The sequence below is a fragment of the Mixophyes fleayi genome, chromosome 5 (assembly GCF_038048845.1).
Source record: "Mixophyes fleayi isolate aMixFle1 chromosome 5, aMixFle1.hap1, whole genome shotgun sequence".
NCBI classification, from domain to species: Eukaryota; Metazoa; Chordata; class Amphibia; order Anura; family Limnodynastidae; genus Mixophyes; species Mixophyes fleayi.
The window spans coordinates 115,633,257-115,653,055 of NC_134406.1; the positions used below are offsets into that span (position 1 = coordinate 115,633,257).

Here is a 19,799-nt window from a genome sequence, read left to right on the forward strand (position 1 = left end):
AATACCCCTACAGCTACCTCTCTGTGATGTGGGTCCTCACCTATGTTTGATATTCCAGTGAACCGTGCTATCGCTATTAGAGCTCTAGTGAAGTAATCTGATGCTGTTTCACTATCTTTCTGTTTAATGGTGAAAATTTTACTCCAAAATAGATGGCTAAATGTGTGACAATTTGTTCTATATTCTCTTGATTAACCTCATCTGTCAAGGTGTCATCTTTCTCTAACGAACAATCTTTAATACATTTTTGTATGTTAGTATTGGGAGGAAGACACGCCCTCAACACTACACGCCAATCCTTATTGGTTGGTTCGTGTGCATTTCCTAAGTCTTTAACAAACTTCTGACACTTAGCCAACTCTTTTCTAGGATCCGGGAATTCAGTCATAATGGAACATATTTCTGATCTAGTCCAGGGACAATGCATTGTAACATTTCTTAAAGGAACTACACCATCCTTATCCACCTTCCCATTGGGAACTGATATTGTGCGGACTGGATACGTACCCACTGGTTCACTGTCTTCAGAAGTAACTACGGGATTTGCGTTTTCAGTACTTTGGATGTTATCCCTCCTAGTGGTCACACTACTCTCACCTATCTCAGCCATTGCCCCCTTTCCATACTTACGCTGAACCTCTAGCATATTAACAGCATGGGCAATGGCTGAAATTACAGTGGGTTCATCCTCTTCTTCAGAACACGCTTACTTCCGCTGTGCATTCGCTGCTTTGCCACGTGTTGCCTTCCATTTCCCACAATTTTAAACAATCATTATGTTTATTTCTCACTTTTATTGACTTAATCAACCACACTTTATCTTTTACACTATTCAGTACTTCTGAATTAAAACTTCCTATTGTTGGGAAAGGCCTAACACAATCCTTGGTCATCTTGACCCACGTGTCGCAATAAACCGTTACGTATTCACCATATTTCTTACACATAAGAAACCTCGCTGAACCAATAGGCCCTTCCTTAGGCAGTATACTGGCCATCTCTAGCGTATGCTTAGCATCCATGTTGAACAGTACTAATATCTATGTGGACCACAAATATACCGCAATACTTTGTCTCTTCCACAAACACTTTCAACCCTGTTGCTACAATCAATCTACCGCTATAGATCTCTAATGGCCGTGGACGTATTTCCGCTAGCCGCGTCCACTCGCTTCTTCTCGCACCCCGGGGAGGACCCCTAACACAGAAATATCACTGTGGGCCCCAGGGCTATCAGATGCATGATACCCCGGCTCTACCACAAAATCTGTTGAGTTTATTATCGCTGGTAGCGCAAAGTCGATGCAATCAACCTGCCTTTCCAGTATAATTCCTCCAAGCTGCTCTCCCAATTCAAACTCACGGTTGTCCTTACCGTGCAGTCAGATCGCACTGCTTACTAATAAATCAGTAAACCTTTTGATCTATTGGTGGCGCTTTGCGAAAACCCCTTTTGTTTTCGCATTCGGTATACCTGCCTCGTATACCGTCCTTCAGTTGGGCAACCTGCCTCGTCAGACAGCAACTGAGCACAATCCACAATAAAACAGTGTATCTACGTTACAAAATCACACACTATACACCTTTTCTGCGCACAAAAGCAAAAGTTCCCAACAATAGTAATAACGTTTCAGAGGCTTTCACAAGTGATTATATTATGCGTATATAACAACTATCAAAAAGATTGTTTAACCATGTGGAAAATCTACTGGAAGTTCACATACGCAAAGCAGGAAGTACGCATACGCAAAGCACTGTAATACATAAAACGCAATATGACAATAAAAATAAACAGTTTTCTCTTTTGTCCCTAGATTTAAGTTAGCGCACCTTCAGATTATGCAAAATGGACATTCGGTTTCACAACACAGAGTAAAATTCAGGTTTTGAACACATTGCGTTCTTACCCATATATGACGCGTCTCCACCCTTTGTTACGGAAACGAAATCCGTTGGTCTTGCATATAGTCCGGCAACTTAACTTCCGCCGCGGGCCCCCAAATTGTTATGTACGTTTTGTCGCTATCCAATAACGATTGTGAAATCTCGATTTGTGTTTCCAATGCACAAATATTTATTCTCAAAAAGTAGCAGAATAATTCAAGCGAAATAATAATAAGTACAGCCGTTACTTATCGCAGGCGCTCTGGATCCAGTGAACAGTCATTCAGATTTGAAGTCTGTGGTCAAGATGACTGAACACTACATGAAAAGCTCCTGCTTATATGCAAACAGAAATACAGTAAAACAATGAAGATGGTGTGGCTTGCTTCTATTGGTCCAGGCTTCAGGAAGGCCCAAGGGGTTACAGATCATAGGCTAGTTCAAACTAAAGAATCCAAATGTGGGGGTCATCTCTCCAGGGGATGTGCTCCTTTCTTCCCTCCAAGACTCCAGTTACAACTAGTCCATTAGCATTTTATAGTCAGCATCATATTAAAAGTTTATTCCCTAACATCAATAACTAGCATATGCAATGTGCGATCTCTTCGCCGAATGCACCGGACAGCTGCTGATGTAAAGGGGATTAATATGATACCACACATGTCACATTTCCTTTAACCTGTACCATATGTATTACTAATATGCATATAACTTATAATATTACACATAAACACTACTATATTTCGACATAAATAACTATGTGTTGCGACTATAATTAATGTGTACTATTTACAAAGATGCGTATTGGTGTGAATGTGTGTAAATGTGTAAAAACCGCTGTTGCCATGTGTTACGGCTGCGTACGCCCTTCCACGCCGTAGCGTGCAATACGCATCTTTTCAGACAAAGACAACCAAGTTTGCTCGATATTAATTGAAATGACTTTATCCAATTTGCTGACTTCGACAATATATATTATATAGATATATATGTATGCATTGTGCAGTAATGCACCTAGATTGAATATAAAGACCTATGTATGAAAAGCAATAGTTTAAGTTTGGTTTAACTTACATGACTTGAAATCCTTCCTCTCAGCAAACAGACAGGGTGTGTCTGAAGTACAGAGCCAGTGATGGGCGTTTCCTTTTAAAGAGAAGGTGGGTGTTTCACCTGTCCATCAAGCTAAGGCTGGGGGAGGAGTATCAGGTATAAAAGCTTGTTTATATCATTTGTGCAGGGAGACCAATGCTGGGTGAGCTGGCTGGTCCTGAGAGAGAGCTGGACTATGTATAGCTAGTGTTCAGGGTCTCCATAATTGCTGTGCAAGTATACGGTGTCAAACATTTACCATCCTAACAATAAAGCACCATAAAAAGGAAGTTGTTGTTCGCGTGTGCTTCTGCAGTAGCGGGCTCTTGCCACAATATATATATATATATATATATATATATATATATATATATACATGTTAACCCGTGCATAATACTCATGCATTCTAGTCAAATCAAGCTACTTAAGGTGTTAAAAAGGTTCTTGTCATGCATTTGGGCCTAGCCCAGGCTTCCTCAGGGGAAGAGCGTTACTTCCCGACGCAAGCGCCCTTTTTTAACGTGGTTTTGTCCACATGTCACCACCTCATCATTTTTCTCCATCACCTCATCCTTCATCTTCATCGCCACATCCTTCATCAAGCTACTTAAGGTGTTAAAAACTCCCCAATGTCACCCCCGGCAACCACCAACCACTCCCAACTGTCACTTCTCCTTCAAGAAATATATAGGTGGCGCTGCAGCTTGGTTTTTTTCCCCACACACGCCACTAGGCATTTATATAGTAGATATATATATATATATATTTATATATATATATATATATATATATATATATATATGTGTGTGTGTGTGTGAAATGAGCTGTGTTTCTATTTTCATAATGCACAGACCAGAAGCATGGTCTGTGCATTATCTATCTATCTATCTATCTATACACACCGATCAGCCACAAAATTAAAACTACCGGCTTAGTATTGTGTAGGTCTCCCTCATGCTGCCAAAACAGCTCTGACCCATCGAGGCATGGACTTCGCAAGACCTCTGAAGGTGCCCTGTGGTATCTGCCATTAAGATGTTAGCAGCAGATCCTTTAAGTCCTGTAACTTGCTAGATCGGATTGAGATCTGGGAAATTTGAAGGCCAAATCCACACTGTGAACTCATTGTCATGTTTCTCAAAACATTCCTGAACAATTTTTGCAGTATGGCAGGGCACATTATCCTGCTGAAAGAGGCCACTGCCATCAGGGAATACCGTTGCCATAAAGGGGTGTACTTGGCCTGCATCTATGTTTCGGTAGGTGGCACGTTTCAAAGTAACATGCACACGAATGCCAGGACCCAAGGTTTCCCAGCAAAACATTACCCAGAGCATCACACTGCCTCTGCCGGGTTTCCTTCTTCCCATAGTGCATCCTGATGCCCTCTCTTGCCCAGGTAAACAACGCACACGCAACCGGCCATTCCCATGATGTAAAAGAAAACATGATTTATCAGACCAATCCACCTTCTTCCATTACTCCATGGTCTAGTTCTGGCGCTCACGTGCCCATTGTAGGTGCTTTCGGCATGGGGCAGGGGTCAGGATGAACACTTTGACCAGTCTGCGGCTACACAGCCCCATACGCAGCAAGCTACGGTGCACTGTGTGTTCTGACACCTTTCTATCATAGCCTGCATTAACTTTTTCAGAAATTTGTGTTACAGAAGCTCTTCTGTGGACAGGTTAGCCTTCACTCCCCACAAACATCCATGAGCCTTGGGCGCCCCTGACTCTTTCGCTGGTTCACTGGTTGTCCTTCCTTTGACCACTTTTTGTAGGTATTTACCACTGCGTACAGGGAACACCCCATAAGACCTGCCATTTTGGTGATTCTCTGACCTAGTCGTCTAGCAAACACAATTTATCACTTGTCAAAGTTGTTCAAATCCTTATGCTTGCTCACATCAGCTTCAAGAACTGTCTGTTCACTTGCTGACTAATACATTCCACCCCTTGACAGGTGCCATTGTAACTCCATAATCAATTTTATTCACTTGTCAGTGGTTTTAATGTTGTGGATGGTCCTTGTATATATAAAAGATCATGAAGGCTGGCACCCACACTGATAAATAAATATTTTCCCTGGTGTCGTTCCTTATCTTCATCCTACAAAAACACTCCATGGATGTATGTCCCTCAGGGATTTTTAAGTAGAAAATTGTATTAATATATATGTAATAAATAGCCACTTGACAGGATGGACCGCCGATGCCACCCTGTCTGTTGTTGCTGGGAACCGGCTGGGCTTACTTTGCCACCGTTCCCTTTCGTTATCCCAAATGCGCCCGCTTGCCGCAGTAGGAGGGGCTTACAATGCTGCCACCACTGAGCTCCTTCTATGGCACTCAGAACCAAGTTCCTTCTGGGTAACTGATGCTGCTAGTGTACCTCGTTGCTGGTGTACCCATGCTGGTACTCCTGACCTCTCACTATAGATCAGGGTTGCTGTGGATGGATTTTCCCCTGGCCTATCACACTAACCAGGGCTGCATGGGTAGCAGACAGAGCGGTGGTACTGGAAAAGCTTGGGTCCAAACCTCAGACAGCCAGGGAATGAATTAGATTTTAGGGTCTAATCGGCAGGTCACAGGATTACAGCAATATTGAAGATGCTTCCAAGCAGGTCTTGAAGCAAGATGTTCATTTGCTCTCAGTGGTTAAAGGTCTCAGTAATCAGGTCAGTTGAAATCAGAAGAATGATACATTTCAGTGTACAAGTCAGTGTATTTTATACAGATTTATACACAGGCTATTTTTAGAATCAGGATGTAACCCCGTTTACCAAAACATGGATTTACATGCATTGCAAAGCCACTAATATTTATACTTAGCTATCACATTCTTAAAAACCTTGCTGTGATTTCCTGGATCTTATTTCAGAGGCGGGAGACCCACTAGCAAGTCAAAAGGTCTGACTGGCATGAATACTTCAGACAGTCGCCGAATACACATTCCCACAGAACAATAATAAAAAAAAAAAAGCCACTTCCCCACATCACAATTCGCCAAAGGCTTGGTAAACTGAGGCTCATTGTATCAGATATATACATCAGAAATAGGCATATCCTATAGCAAGGTTAAACAAGAGACAAATTTCTTTCCCTGGTCTCAGAAATAACGATTTCCTATCTCACAATATACAAAATATCAAAAAGAAGTGCATGTGCAATTATATAAATAAGCGCCGTGCGCTATTTGCTTTAAATAAATAAATACCAAAAGTTATTTAATAGTGATCCAGTCACAGTACATATAAAGTCTTCAGTATTAACAGGCCAATGTTTTAGAATGTCGCAACATTCTTTCCTCAGGACAAACGGATGAAATACAGTGTGCTGTTATATACTAAAAACTTACTATGTATCGGTGACTAATTTTTATTGCTATATAAAGAAATTATCTACTTAAAAACCCATGCGTGACATCCATCCTTTAAGTGTTTTTTTGAGCAATTATTTTTTTATTAGAGTCACAAGTTGATAGTACAAGAGAAGACTCCATACTGCACAGGCAGCAACAGCTGGTACTTTAATACAAAAGTGTTGCCTTGTTCTTGTCATCAAATAGGTCTTAACGGGTTCCAATAGCAACATGGCAGACTCTGATCAAGCTGTCAGTATAGCCAGTGAAGAGACTCTGTCCAGGCAAGAGAAGTACATTTTGGTGGTTCAGCTTTGCTGCTTGTACTGATCACTTCCTGCTTGAGTGTGTCTACAATGATACCCTCAAGATTCCAGGTTTTGATGCCTGGCCCGGTGACAGCACACAGCCAGTAACAGTTACGACTGAAACAGAGGGTATTGATTATGTCCCCACTATCAAGGGTATACAAGTGTTTTCCCTTGTTCAAATCCCACAGCATCACTTGTCCATCCTTACCCCCAGAGGCACACAATGACCCATCAGGTGACACAGTCACAATGTTTAGAAAGCCATTGTGACCAATGTAGTTGGTCTTTAGTTTGATGTTGGCCAGATTCCAACCTTCATTATCTTGTTCCATCCACATTATATGATGATGGGAACGCTGCTGTTAGGTGAGAACACAAGAGAGCCATTCTGAATGAGAATTCTCCTGCACTCTGTATTTACACACTCCTAGGGCTAGATTTACTAAGTTGCGGGTTTGAAAAAGTGGGGATGTTGCCTATAGCAACGAATCAGATTCTAGCTGTCATTTTGTAGAAAGTACTAAATAAATGAAAGCTAGAATCTGATTGGTTGCTATAGGCAACATGCCCACTTTTTCAAACCAGCAGCTTAGTAAATCTAGCCCCTAGTGTGTTCCTTAACTTGATGGTTTTGTCACGGGCTCCAGGCACAATCTGATGGTTGTCTGCTGAGAAAGACACACTCAGAGGTGTTGATGTGACCCACAAAGCGTCTTGTGGTGGTGCCAGTGGTAAGGTTCCAGAGATGCAAGTTTCCGACAGAGCAAACTGCCCATCAAATAAGATGACCAGTGGCACCAAGAAGTGAGGGGTCAGTCAACAGATTACCGGGGCACGCCTCGGGGTCCTGTGGCCTTCACCTGAAGCAGCTAAGTCGGCGGTTCCCAAAGTGTGCGCCGCGGCTCCCAGGGGTGCCGCGGCACTGTCACTGGGGTGCCGCGAGCCAGCCATAGGAAAAAACAAAGAGCACATAAACTTACCAATCTGCGCGGTGCCGGGACCCAGCCGACTCCTCTCTCCCGCAGCTGTCACTGACGTCGATATTCAGTGACTGCTGCGGGAGAGAGGAGTCTGCTGGGTCCTGGCGCCGCGCGGATTGGTAAGTTTATGTGCTCTTTGTTTTTTCCTATGGCTGGCTCGCGGCAGAGGAGTGAGAGGGAGTGTGACAGCGGGGCAGGCAGAGGGGCAGAGGAGTGTGACAGCGGGGCAGACAGCGGGACGACAGAGGGGCACAGCGGGGCAGACAGCGGGCAGACAGAGGGGCACAGCGGGGCAGACAGAGGGGCAGACAGAGGGGCAGAGGAGTGTGACAGAGGGGCAGTGTCACGGTCATCTGAATTTCTTGATCCGATTTGGGACCCTTGGGACTAGCTGGAGCAGGAGTGAAACAGAACTTAGCAGCCTGGATGATCTTCTTGCTCATGTTCTTGCTGATTGTAGAATATAGCAGGGGAATGAGCAGTCTAGAAATGTAGACAGGAACAGTGCACAAGTAATGCAGACAGGAACACTGCACTTGTAATGCAGTCAGGAACACTGGAGCCAAGAACTATCCTCTGGAGAGAAGTGTGTTGTTCTGGCAATGAACAGATCACAGCAGCAGGTTTAAATAGGGTGTCCCAAACAACTATTGGCTGATCAGTTCATGTGATCACAGCTGCAGAATCTGGTTGGTCTGGAATGATCACCTGACTGCATCCAAGATGGCCACGCCCATGCAGCAGAACAAACAGTATATGTTTGTTTACAAACGGAGGTGTGGAGGATGGGAATGCTGCAGACGACCAGAAGGGGCCCAGGTAGCCGTGATATGACAGCGGTGGATGAGGTAAGTGCGGCTAAGATCCCGATTTGTGACAGTACCCCCTCCCTTACGAGTGGCCACTGGACACTTAGATTGGGGTTTAGTTGGAAACTTGCGGTGAAATTTTTTGAGGAGAGATGGAGCATGGACATCAGAAGCTTTGATCCAGGCTCTCTCTTCTGGACCATAGCCCTTTCAGTCGACTAGATATTGTAAGGTCTTATGTCGAAACCGAGAGTCCAAGATCTCTTTAATTTCATATTCATCACCATGTTCAGTCTGCACTTCAGGAGAAACCAGTTTGGGTGTATAAAAAATATTAGCACCAGTGGTTTTAAGAGAGAAATATGGAAGGAGTTGGGTACCTTGAGGTAAGATGGTAAATGTAATTTGTAGGACACTGGATTGATGACCCGGGAGATGTTAAACGGTCCAATAAAGTGGGGAGCGAATTTCATAGATGGAACTCTGAGGCGTAGATTGCGAGTAGACAGCCATACTCTGTCTCCAGGTTTCAAGCATGGAATGGCTCGTCGCTTTTTGTCGGCCTGAATTTTGTAGCGTTGGGACGCTTTAAGTAGAGATTCCCGTACCTGGCGCCAGTGGCCTGCAAAATTCTTTAGGAAAACTTCAGAGGCAGGTACTGAGGCTGTAGGAAGTGGAGTAAACAAGGGTACCCTGGGGTGTAGGCCATAGACTGTATGAAATGGAGTGGAAGCAGAAGATTCGTGATAATGATTATTATGAGCAAATTCTGCCCAAGGAAGCAGATCTACCCAGTCGTCTTGAGAAGAAGATATGTACAAACGGAGAAATGTTTCTAGGTCCTGATTGACTCTTTCCGTTTGCCCGTTGGTTTGTGGATGATAGGCCGAAGAGAAGTTTAGTTTGATCTGTAGTGCTTGGCATAAGGATGTCCAGAATTTCGCCACAAACTGAACTCCTCTATCTGAGACGATTTCTTCAGGACACCCATGCAAACGGAAGATCTCCTTTATAAATTGCTGAGCCAGTATAGGTGCTGATGGGAGGCCACGGAGAGGAACAAAATGCGCCATTTTAGAGAATCGGTCAACGATGACCCAGATGGTATTGAAATGATTCGAATTTGGCAAATCGGAAACAAAGTCCATAGAAATATGGGTCCAGGGTTTGGTGGGAATAGGCAGAGGCAAAAGTTGACCAGCTGAAGATTGTCTTGAACTTTTATGTTGGGCACAGCTGCCACATGCGGAAACAAATTGCTGAACATCCTGATGAAGAGTAGGCCACCAGTAGCTTCTCGATATGAAAGATTGAGTTTTGCGGATGCCCGCATGACTGGCAAATCTGGAACAATGTGCCCATTGGAGCAATTTATTACGCAGATTCTCAGGAACAAAAGTTTTTCCCTGGGGAGGTGTATTGTCGGGTCTACTGACTGCGATGCTGAGTGGGCTGATAATAGGCCGTGGATCCACAGTGATGGAATCCTCCTCTTTCACCATAGAACGTGACAGAGCATCGGCCTTGCGATTTTTGGAACCGGGACGGAAGGTGACATGGATATCAAATCGAGAAAAGAATAGTGCCCATCGGGCCTGTCGTGGATTCATGCACTGTGAAGTTTTAAGGTAGAGCTGATTCTTGTGATCCGTGTATATTGTGACAGGATAACAAGCTCCCTCAAGTAAATGCCTCCACTCTTCAAGCACCAATTTGATGGCAAGCAGTTCTTTGTCCCCTATGGCATAATTTCGTTCAGCTGGTAAAAATTTCCTGGAGAAGAACCCGCAGGGATGCCATTGCTCATCAGCTGGTTTTTGGGAAAGAACTGCCCCTACTCCGACAGATGAGGCATCAACTTCCAAGTAGAATGGACAGGTTAAATCTGGTTGTCTGAGTATGGGAGCAGAAATAAATGCTTGTTTCAGAAGTTGAAAAGCTGTTTGGGCTTCTTCAGACCACTTGGCAGGATTAGCTCCTTTTCTGGTGAGGGCGGTGAGTGGTACTACCACAGTAGAGTGGCCACGAATAAATTTTCGAAAATAGTTCGAGAATCCCAGAAATCGCTGTACTGCCTTTAGTGTAGATGGTTGAGGCCAGTTAAGAATAGCTTGCACCTTCTCTGGGTCCATACGGAGACCAGTACCTGAGATGATATACCCCAAGAATGGAATGGATTCAACTTCGAAGGTGCATTTTTAAAGCTTGCAATACAGTTTATTCCTTCTGAGATGGCTGAGGACCTCTTTAACATGTCTGCGATGGGACTGGATATCAGAGGAGAAAACGAGGATATCGTCCAAATATACCACAATAGTATGGTACAGTAAGTCCCGAAAGATTTAATTTATGAAATTCTGAAAAACTGCTGGGGCATTGCTCAGACCGAATGGCATGACTAGATATTCGTAGTGCCCATCCCTGGTGTTAAAGGCAGTTTTCCATTCGTCACCACGCCTAATGTGAATCAAATTTTAGGCCCCACGGAGATCCAACTTTGTGAATATTTGGGCACCTTTGACTCTGTCAAATAACTCTGTGATGAGGGGCAGAGGATACCGGTTCTTGATGGTAATGTCATTTAGACCTCGGTAATCGATGCAGGGACGTAATCCACCATCCCTTTTCTTTACAAAAAAGAACCCGGCTCCTGCTGGTGAAGAGGATGGACGAATTAAGCCCCTTTCCAAGTTCTCTTTTATATATTCAGACATAGATTTTGTCTCAGGGATAGAAAGAGGGTAGACTCTGCCACGCGGTGGGGTTTTACCTGGAACAAGATCAATGGGACAGTCCCAATCCCGATGAGGTGGTAGAGTTTCAGCAGCCTGCTTACTGAAAACGTCTGTGAACTCTTGGTAGGCAGAAGGAACTGTCAAAACTTCTTTATCAGAGGTGGAGCAATGTGGAAGAACACATTGTAAACAGGACCCGAAACAAGTTGGAGCCCACGCCAAGATTTGTGGAGTCGACCAGTCGATATGGGGGTTATGCAATTGAAGCCAAGGAAACCCGAGAACCACAGGACTAGTGGCTTCTGGGATGACCAAAAAGGTAAGAGATTCAGAATGCAGAACTCCTATTTGGAGCGTCACTGGAGAAGTCTGATGCGTAATGGTACCCCCTGGAATACGGCTACCATCAACCGCAGAGAGAAAGATGGTCACTGGAATTTTCACTAGTGGAATGGCTAGTTCAGCAGCTAATTTGGCAGACATGAAATTCCCAGCTGCTCCTGAATCCAGCAGGGCTGAAATGTATTGGGAGCCTTGAGCATGTTTCAGGGTGACTGGGATAATACAGTCCTTGCCTTGAGGGGAGCGAAGGGCCACTCCTAGGCTCACCTCCTCATAGTCAGCTAGGAGGGTATGTTTACCCGGTTTGCGAGGACAATAATGTAGCAGATGTCCGGAACTGGCACAGTATAAGCAAAGTTTCTCTCTAACTCGCCGTTGTCGCTCGGTGGGTGAAAGACGTGCTTTGCCTAGTTGCATGGGTCCTTCAGGGAAAGGAGACAATGCACGGACCCGTTGAATAGGAAGGAACTTGGGGTGTTTCAGCCTCCTCTTTTCTAGAGCTCTCTCTCTGAACCGAAGATCAACCCGATTGCAGATGGTAATCAATTGGTCTAGCGTTGTAGGTAAATCCCGAGACGCTAATACTTCTTTAATGTGGTCAGACAGGCCCTGCCAGAAGACCGCAACAAGAGCATCGTTATTCCAAGACAGCTCAGAGGAAAGTGTTTGAAATTGAACGGCATACTGGCCCACGGTCTGCTGCCCTTGCCGAAGCCGCAGAATATCTAAAGCGGCTGACGCTGTTCTTCCAGGCTCGTCGAATATTCTGCGGAAGGTAGACAGGAAGCTATCAATATCAGATAAAATTGGGTCAGATTTTTCCCAGAGCGGTGATGCCCATGCCAGAGCTTGCCCTGATAGTAGCGAAACAATATAAGCAGTTTTGGTACGTGCAGTAGGGAAATTCCCGGGTTGTAATTCAAAGTGTATACTACACTGGTTGAGAAACCCGCGGCAATTCTTCGGATCGCCATTGTATTTAGCTGGTGTGGGAAGATGGAGTCCGGATGAAGTAGGTATTGAAGCAGGTATTACTGGCTCAGGCGGAGTATGGGATGGTTGACTGCGGAATAACTGCAAGGTATCCATACGTGTAGAAACATCCTGCAGCAATCTCAAAATTTGCCCCTGGTTAGTTTCTTGTCTCTCAATGCGTTCAGCTAATATTTGGACAGAGTCCTCCCTCGGGGTATGTTCCCCTAGCGGATCCATTGGGCCAGAACAAACTGTCACGGTCGTCTGAATTTCTTGATCCGATTCGGGACCCTTGGAACTAGCTGGAGCAGGAGTGAAACAAAATTTAGCAGCCTGGATGATCTTCTTGCTCATGTTCTTGCTGATTGTAGAATATTAATATAAGAAAAAGAGAGAAAGAAAGAAAGGAATAGTATTTTGTGGGCACTCTTTTATACAAATGGTTGTAATATATTGGTATTATAAAAACAAATAAACTTTATTGTTGATTATATTAAAAATTGTCACAGCGAAATATTAAAATTGATTAATGTGATGTTGAAACCTGTAGTAATTCAGTTAAAAGGTAGAATACTACCAAGCTGGCTTGCTGCTATTAATCTATGTAAATAGCGGCTAACGAGTATAATGGAGTACACTCAAGTGGTATGAATCTATAACTAGGAGTTCCTATAATGGGTCTCTGCTGCTAGATATCAGCAGGGATCCGTAATTGAGGCTGATAAATAAGGCACTGTTGGATGGGATAGATCTATGGTTCAGATAAACTATTTGGTACGAGTTAAACCCTTTAATCCCTTAATTGGTGTCTATAAACAAAAGTTTCTAGTTATCACTTCGATAGGTATAACTTAATAATGAACAGAAGCTAAAGACTTATAAATGCCTATCTATTATTTTGTTGTAAAAGGCTGGTTTCTAAATGCTCCTGGTAGAATCAACCTAAGATCTAACTGCTTCAAGGACCTAATCCTGATCTCCTAGCTAAATGTGTACTAACTCTCAGCCTATATTATTTGTTAATAAAAATAGAGCAGTGAGGCTGGAGTTTGGTGTAATGTGTCTGGGGGGTGGCTGGGGATGGTGTGATGTGGTTGGGGATTGGTGTGATGTGACTGGGGGGTGACGTGATGTGTCTGGGGATAGCATGATGTGTTTGGAGTTGGTGTGATGTGGGGTTATGTTGCTTGGTAGTTTTTCAGTTTCTAGGCATAATAAATGTAATGTTTTATTATAATGTATGTATTATTTCCTGGTGATCTGTTTTTTTGTACTGTGTTCACTTATTCCTCGGTTTTCAATATTTCATGTAGCTATACAATTTCCAAACAGTTCCCAACATTCCAGGATACATATAAGTATCCAGTACCAGGTTGTGAAAGCTGCAATAACAGGTAGGTGAGAGAAACACTGTTTTAATACATAATATGTCATGTTTAAAGAGGCGCAGCCACGTCCCATGTTGACCATGCCCCAACAGTGTGGCCATGCCCCTTTCGGTGGCTGGGGTGCTGTGAAGCTGCACACTACCCTTTCCCTGCTCAGCTATGGGGGGGGTTCACAAAATCTTACGGTATTGGTATCCCACATTCCTCTTGGCACTCCTGGAGATGACAACATCACTGACAAAGTGGAAGTGACGACGTAGGGTGCGCTGAGAGACACCATAGTTTATCTTGTCACAAGTCAGCTTCCACATGATGACAGTCTTATCCCCGGAAGAGCTGAAGATCATGTCCGGGAACTGCAGTTTTGTTGCTATTTGGGTAACCCAACCATTATAACCATTAAGGGTTCCCCAAAGGGTCATTTGCTCGGTCATGAACGGAATTTGTCTGGGGATGCTCTACTGGAGAAGGTTGGAAGGGGATTGCGTTAATCAGGTCTCTTTATACTGGGAAAAGCCCTTGGAGGGTTTTTATATATATTTATATATATTGGGATTCAGACAAATATACACTGACAAAGTTCCCCCAGCAGACCACATCCAGACAACCTCAGGTAAATGAGCATTGTCTGAGTAAATGTGCACTGGGCTAAAAATATATAGTGTAATTTATCCTATCCTAAAACCATTTCCTACATACTTTCTATATATCACATTAATTTAGCTACTTACACCTTATCCTTCTAACAATACTGTATGTAAAGAGTGATATGTGATTATTCCATACATAAAAAAAAGTTAAAATATTAGTTATAAGAACACTTTCAAATATTATTACATTTATTTTGTTTTATATGTTTTCTAACAGACGTGTACTATTAAAAATATAATATAAGTATGTTAGTGATGTAGACTCTTTATTTTTCTAGTGTTTAGGCACACAATTTCAGTCAGACAATTTCATTTTCATAATGATTTCAGCAAATGTAGTGACATAAATCATGCTTATCACATTATTGTGATCAAACGGTCATGTAGTAACACATATTTCCTTTATAACTAAAAAAAGAAAATCATTATATTGTATATGTTTTAGGTGTGGAAGAGACAACCGAATTGTGAACATGCTGAGAAGGCCCCAGAAATTTGAATTGAGGGTGAAGGAGAGCTACATTTGAAAGATATGACAGGGACACCATTCTTCTCATTTCCTGCTTGTCTTGCAGGATTCCAACAAGCCAAAAGAATCGAGCATCCGGACCAAACAATGTTTTGAGAAAATTTTGGAAAAAATCCAAGAGAGCAATGGTTAGCAGCTGTTGAGAGGACTGGAACATCCCTGGCATTAAGCATTTCTCAGCAGTTCCCAGTTGCTCCAATGCTTGTTAGCACAACTGTTTCCAGGGAACTTGAATATGAGAAGCCAGGGCCACCATTATCCCGTGCTCGGGTGACTCGGAAGTAGTTGCGTTCCGACAATACCAACCTTGGCCCTCGGTGAAAAAATATAAGAAAATCAAAATAATTTCCTTTCAACAAAAATATATATTTTTTTTATTTCTACAATCATAATAAAAAACACAATTCAATATACTACAAGTCTGGCTTCACTATGTTAAAACTATTATATGTTTCATCAACTACATTATGTTAATCTTAATACAGATTGCTACTTACAAGCAAAACACTGTTCAAGCATATACTCTTTCAATGAGGCATAGTTCTGGGAGTCAAACTCATGATTGCCATCATCTCTCTCCTGGCCAGCAACTTCAGCCTCTAAAGGCATCCCACTATGTTATGGGATAGCTATGTTATAAAAGATCACATATAGAGCAGTACTGTTTCACACCACATCCAGGGCCGGTGCTAGGGTTCTCGACGCCCTAGGCAAAATTTCAAAATACCTCCCCTCCCCACCGTGAACACACCAAATTTCCACTTCACTGACCCTCACATGCTTGACTTTGTGCTTTTGTGTTTAAAAAAAAAAGGTAGGCCTTACCTCCTCCAGTGGTCCAGATGCAGTGATGTTTGATGCATAATGCTGTCCAGACTCCACTGCAGACATAGGACTTCTAGAGGGGAGGTAGCCAGATGTTAGATTTTGGAACAAACAACTTGACACAATAAGCCTATGATTTATGCACTTGTTATTGGTCCACATGGAAATGACAAGTAATCCAAATAGATGGCCCTAACATGTCCCTTCATCACACCACTACCCCACCCCCTCTGCATCACACAACTGCCCCACCCCCTCTGCATCACACCACTGCCCCACCCCCTCTGCATCTCACCACTGCCCCCCTGCATAACACCACTGCCCCACACCCTCTGCATCACACCACTGCCCCAGGGCCGTCTCTTCCATTGGGCACAATGGGTAAGTGCCCGGGGGCCCTGCGGGCAAGGGGGCCCGTCCGAGGCAGCGCTGAAGAAAAAAATCTTGCAAAAGAAAAACAAAAAAAAAATTACCTTGCGGTCACGTCAGCTGATGATCAGGCTCCCTCCCTGGTCCCCTCTTTTGTGCTGTGCTTGCAGTGAATGTTGGGCGTGATGTCACGCCCAACATTAGGGTACTTGCCCCCCTAGGCAAGTACCCTAATGATCTAAACTTATCCAGCATCGTCATCTTGTGTATTTCCGTACCACTAGTTTATTCAGTGTTTCCTAGAGCTACCTGGCACCCTCAGCCTCATACCTTATATAACCACATTGGTATCTATGGGCTGCCGAATCCAGTGAAGTGCAGTCACATATTGTAACGTGCGCCACCGGGACATGAGGGGAAAGACTTCTTGGCTGCTGATGACTTCTTCTGGAGAGGCTATGAAGTTTATAACTAAAAAAAGAAAAGGCATATGGGGCGACTGGGCAGCTGCACAGGCTGAATAGGCCTCCTTTGACCACATGTTTATGACATCACCTGTTATAAAGTACACTTATGGAGTACACAACTAATTGTCCCACCTGTAAAGTTTTTCGTGAAGGATTTCATTGGACAGCATGGAAGCAGAAAGCGCAAATTTAGAAATTGGTGCAAAATGAGTCATCATTCTATGGGGCATATTCAATTCCGATCCCGATTCGCGGGAACGCGCCGGAACGGCCGCGAACCTAATCCGCGGTACCGCAATAGCGTGGATTTTCGTTCGCAGCCCATAGGGCTGCGTACGAAAATCCGCGTTATTGCGATACCGTATTACCGGCAGTAGTGCGCATTTTCCACGGTAACGCGCGTTACCGCGGATCGGATCGGAATTGAATATGGCCCTATATTTTCAATGGGCTCCACTTTATAGTTAGGTGCGTAAAAATATCACAAGTCCCCAGGAAATAGAGGCCACAATAAGGTATAATGTTTTATGCTCCTTCGGTAGTATAAGCAGGCAAGTATTCATAAATATACCTTGTGATACAGGGAATATGGATTCTGGGAAAATATGGCATGTACATGCTGATTTTTGCAGATTAATAATGCATGTTAATACATAGATTTATAGTAGCTTGATAAAGTGTAGTAAATAAGCCCTGTACTAAAGCCACAAACATATTCATATACCTCTCCATGACATGTTAATGGATATATTTCTCCAAGTATTAAATAGGTTAATGAAAGCAGGCAAGTAGACGTTGGTATATTTGATGATGAGGATGATGATTTGTAATGGATAATATAATTGAATACTAGGAAAAGTACAGTTTGAACATAGTTCTTTGTTTGACATGTTGTGTTGCCTTGATTGTAATAATAATTGCTTGTAATAATAATACATAAATTGGAGGTCTCAATACAGTTGTTAACAGGGTTCATATAATCGATATAGGGTTAGTGCACCTTAAATGCTGGCAAGTATTTAGCATTTGAATATGTATAAGCCATTCTAATTTGTAAGTTTCTTTTTCATTTACAATGCATTTGCATTATTTTCTAGTAGCTAATTTTATGTAGCATATTTTGTGTACATATTTCCAAAACATGTTTTATGTTACTATTTCTAATTTAGACCACGAAATATAATACTACACTCAGCACTTTCAAGAATGACCTTGACTTTCAAACCTCATTAGTTGTGTAAAGCATTCATTTTGGAAAGCCAGCTAAGAGGATTGTTTGCCTACTTTTATTTTATTTATTTTTAACATTTATATTAAAAGATCACCTATAATGATAACTGTATTTGATTTTTTTTTAATCACACAGTCCCTGCTGATATAATAATAAGCTGCAGCTTATTGCACTTGTAAAGGTAGGCAGATTCAAATTTACCAGTTTCTGTATTTCTTTTCTAGGCGCCGGGAAGTGTATAAATGTATAGTTGAGGCAGTTGTGTTAGCCATACAAATCAATGTAAATGGTTTTCTGTCGGTGCTGCCGCGCCAGAGGGGTTAACTCCCGGCGATAGGTGTATTAAATGTATAAATGTGAATTTTAATTGTAAAATGTAAAATGTATATGTGTAAAATAAGAAAAGAGTACTTATCCTATGCTGTGGCTGCAGAGGCAGCCCTGGATCCCCTTCACCCTCCGGCAGCCAGCTTCAGTGTCTGCCAGAGGGACTTAACAACCAGCCTCCTGGAATCAAATAGGTCCAGGAGGTGCAGTGCCTCCTGGGGGTTTTAGGAAGCTAAGTCCCTAGTTGGAGCTCAAAGAGCTGCCCTGTCACTAGGGACACAGCAGGGACTGGCTGCTCTCCCCTGGTACTATTTTTGGCTATGGAGCAGAGCCAGACCCCGGAGCAGGGGCCCTGAAAGTAACTTAAAAAGATAAATCTCTCGCCCCACACAGACACCAGGGGAGGAGAGTGGCAGCTCGTGGACAGGAGAGAAGTATACTCCCCCCTGCCACTTGAAGCAATGTTAAGGGTGTTCAGGGCCGGATTAAGGGAATGGAGGCCCCTGGGCTAAGGGGCCCTCCATTCCCCGCGAGGCCCCCAATGTGAGCCGTCCGCCGCCCCCCACCCCCCGCGAGGACCCCCCCAAGCACTTACCTGTCAGTGCAGTCCTCCGTCCCGGCGCGCTGTAAGCTCCTTACTGAGGAGATCTCGCGAGAGTTCATGAACTCTCGCGAGATATCCTCAGTAAGCAGACTACAGCGCACCGGGACGGAGGACTGCACTGACAGTACTCAGCAGCATCAATCGGGCCGGGGGCGCCCCCGCCCCCGACCGATCAATAATGCTGCTGAGGAGTTTGAAGGGCCCCCTGGATGCCCGAGGCCCCTGGGCTATAGCCCAGTTAGACCTCGGGTTAATCCGGCCCTGAGGGTGTTAAACGTCTCTAGGTTGATTCACGTGCAGGCTGCATGAATCAACCCAGATTGGTTAAAGGGACAGGAGGACGGATTACCTCCTGCTAAGACTAGTCTCCAAATGTGTATAAAAAAGGCTATGTTTTGTATTAAAAGTTCTTCTCGTTTCATCTGACCTGATCACTGGTACCTTTAAACAATAAAGAGCTGATTCCTGTGGCCAACAGATTAGACACAACTCTAATCTGTTCTGAGGTTTGGACCCAGGACCCAGTACCACCACTCTGCCGCTAGCCTGCAGCTCTGGCCAGTGTGATAGGCCAGGGGTGATCCATCCACAGCAACCCTGATCCATAGGAAGAGGTAGGAGTATCAGCCCAGGTACACCAGTAACGGGGTACACCCGCAGCGTCAGTTACCCAAAAGAAACCCGTTCTGGATGCCGGTAAGGAGTCAAGTGGTGGCAGCATTGTAAGTCCCTCTTACTGCGGCAGGAGTGCGCACTTGGGATAACGAACGGGAACAGTATCAAAGTAAGCCCAGCTGGTTCCCAGCAGCAAGAGACAGTGTGGCATAGGCGGACCATCCTGTCACAGATTTCTGATGGCAAGCGGTGGGAGAACCCCGGGTTATGCACCAGTCAGGAGAGCCGAGTTATTCAGGAG

The 19,799-nt window shown here is 43.8% G+C and overlaps 1 pseudogene; it reads right to left on the reverse strand.

Annotated features, from left to right (window-relative positions):
• Positions 1–6,444: 6,444 nt before the first annotated feature.
• Positions 6,445–14,379, reverse strand: LOC142157728 (small ribosomal subunit protein RACK1-like; annotated as a pseudogene).
• Positions 14,380–19,799: the final 5,420 nt, after the last annotated feature.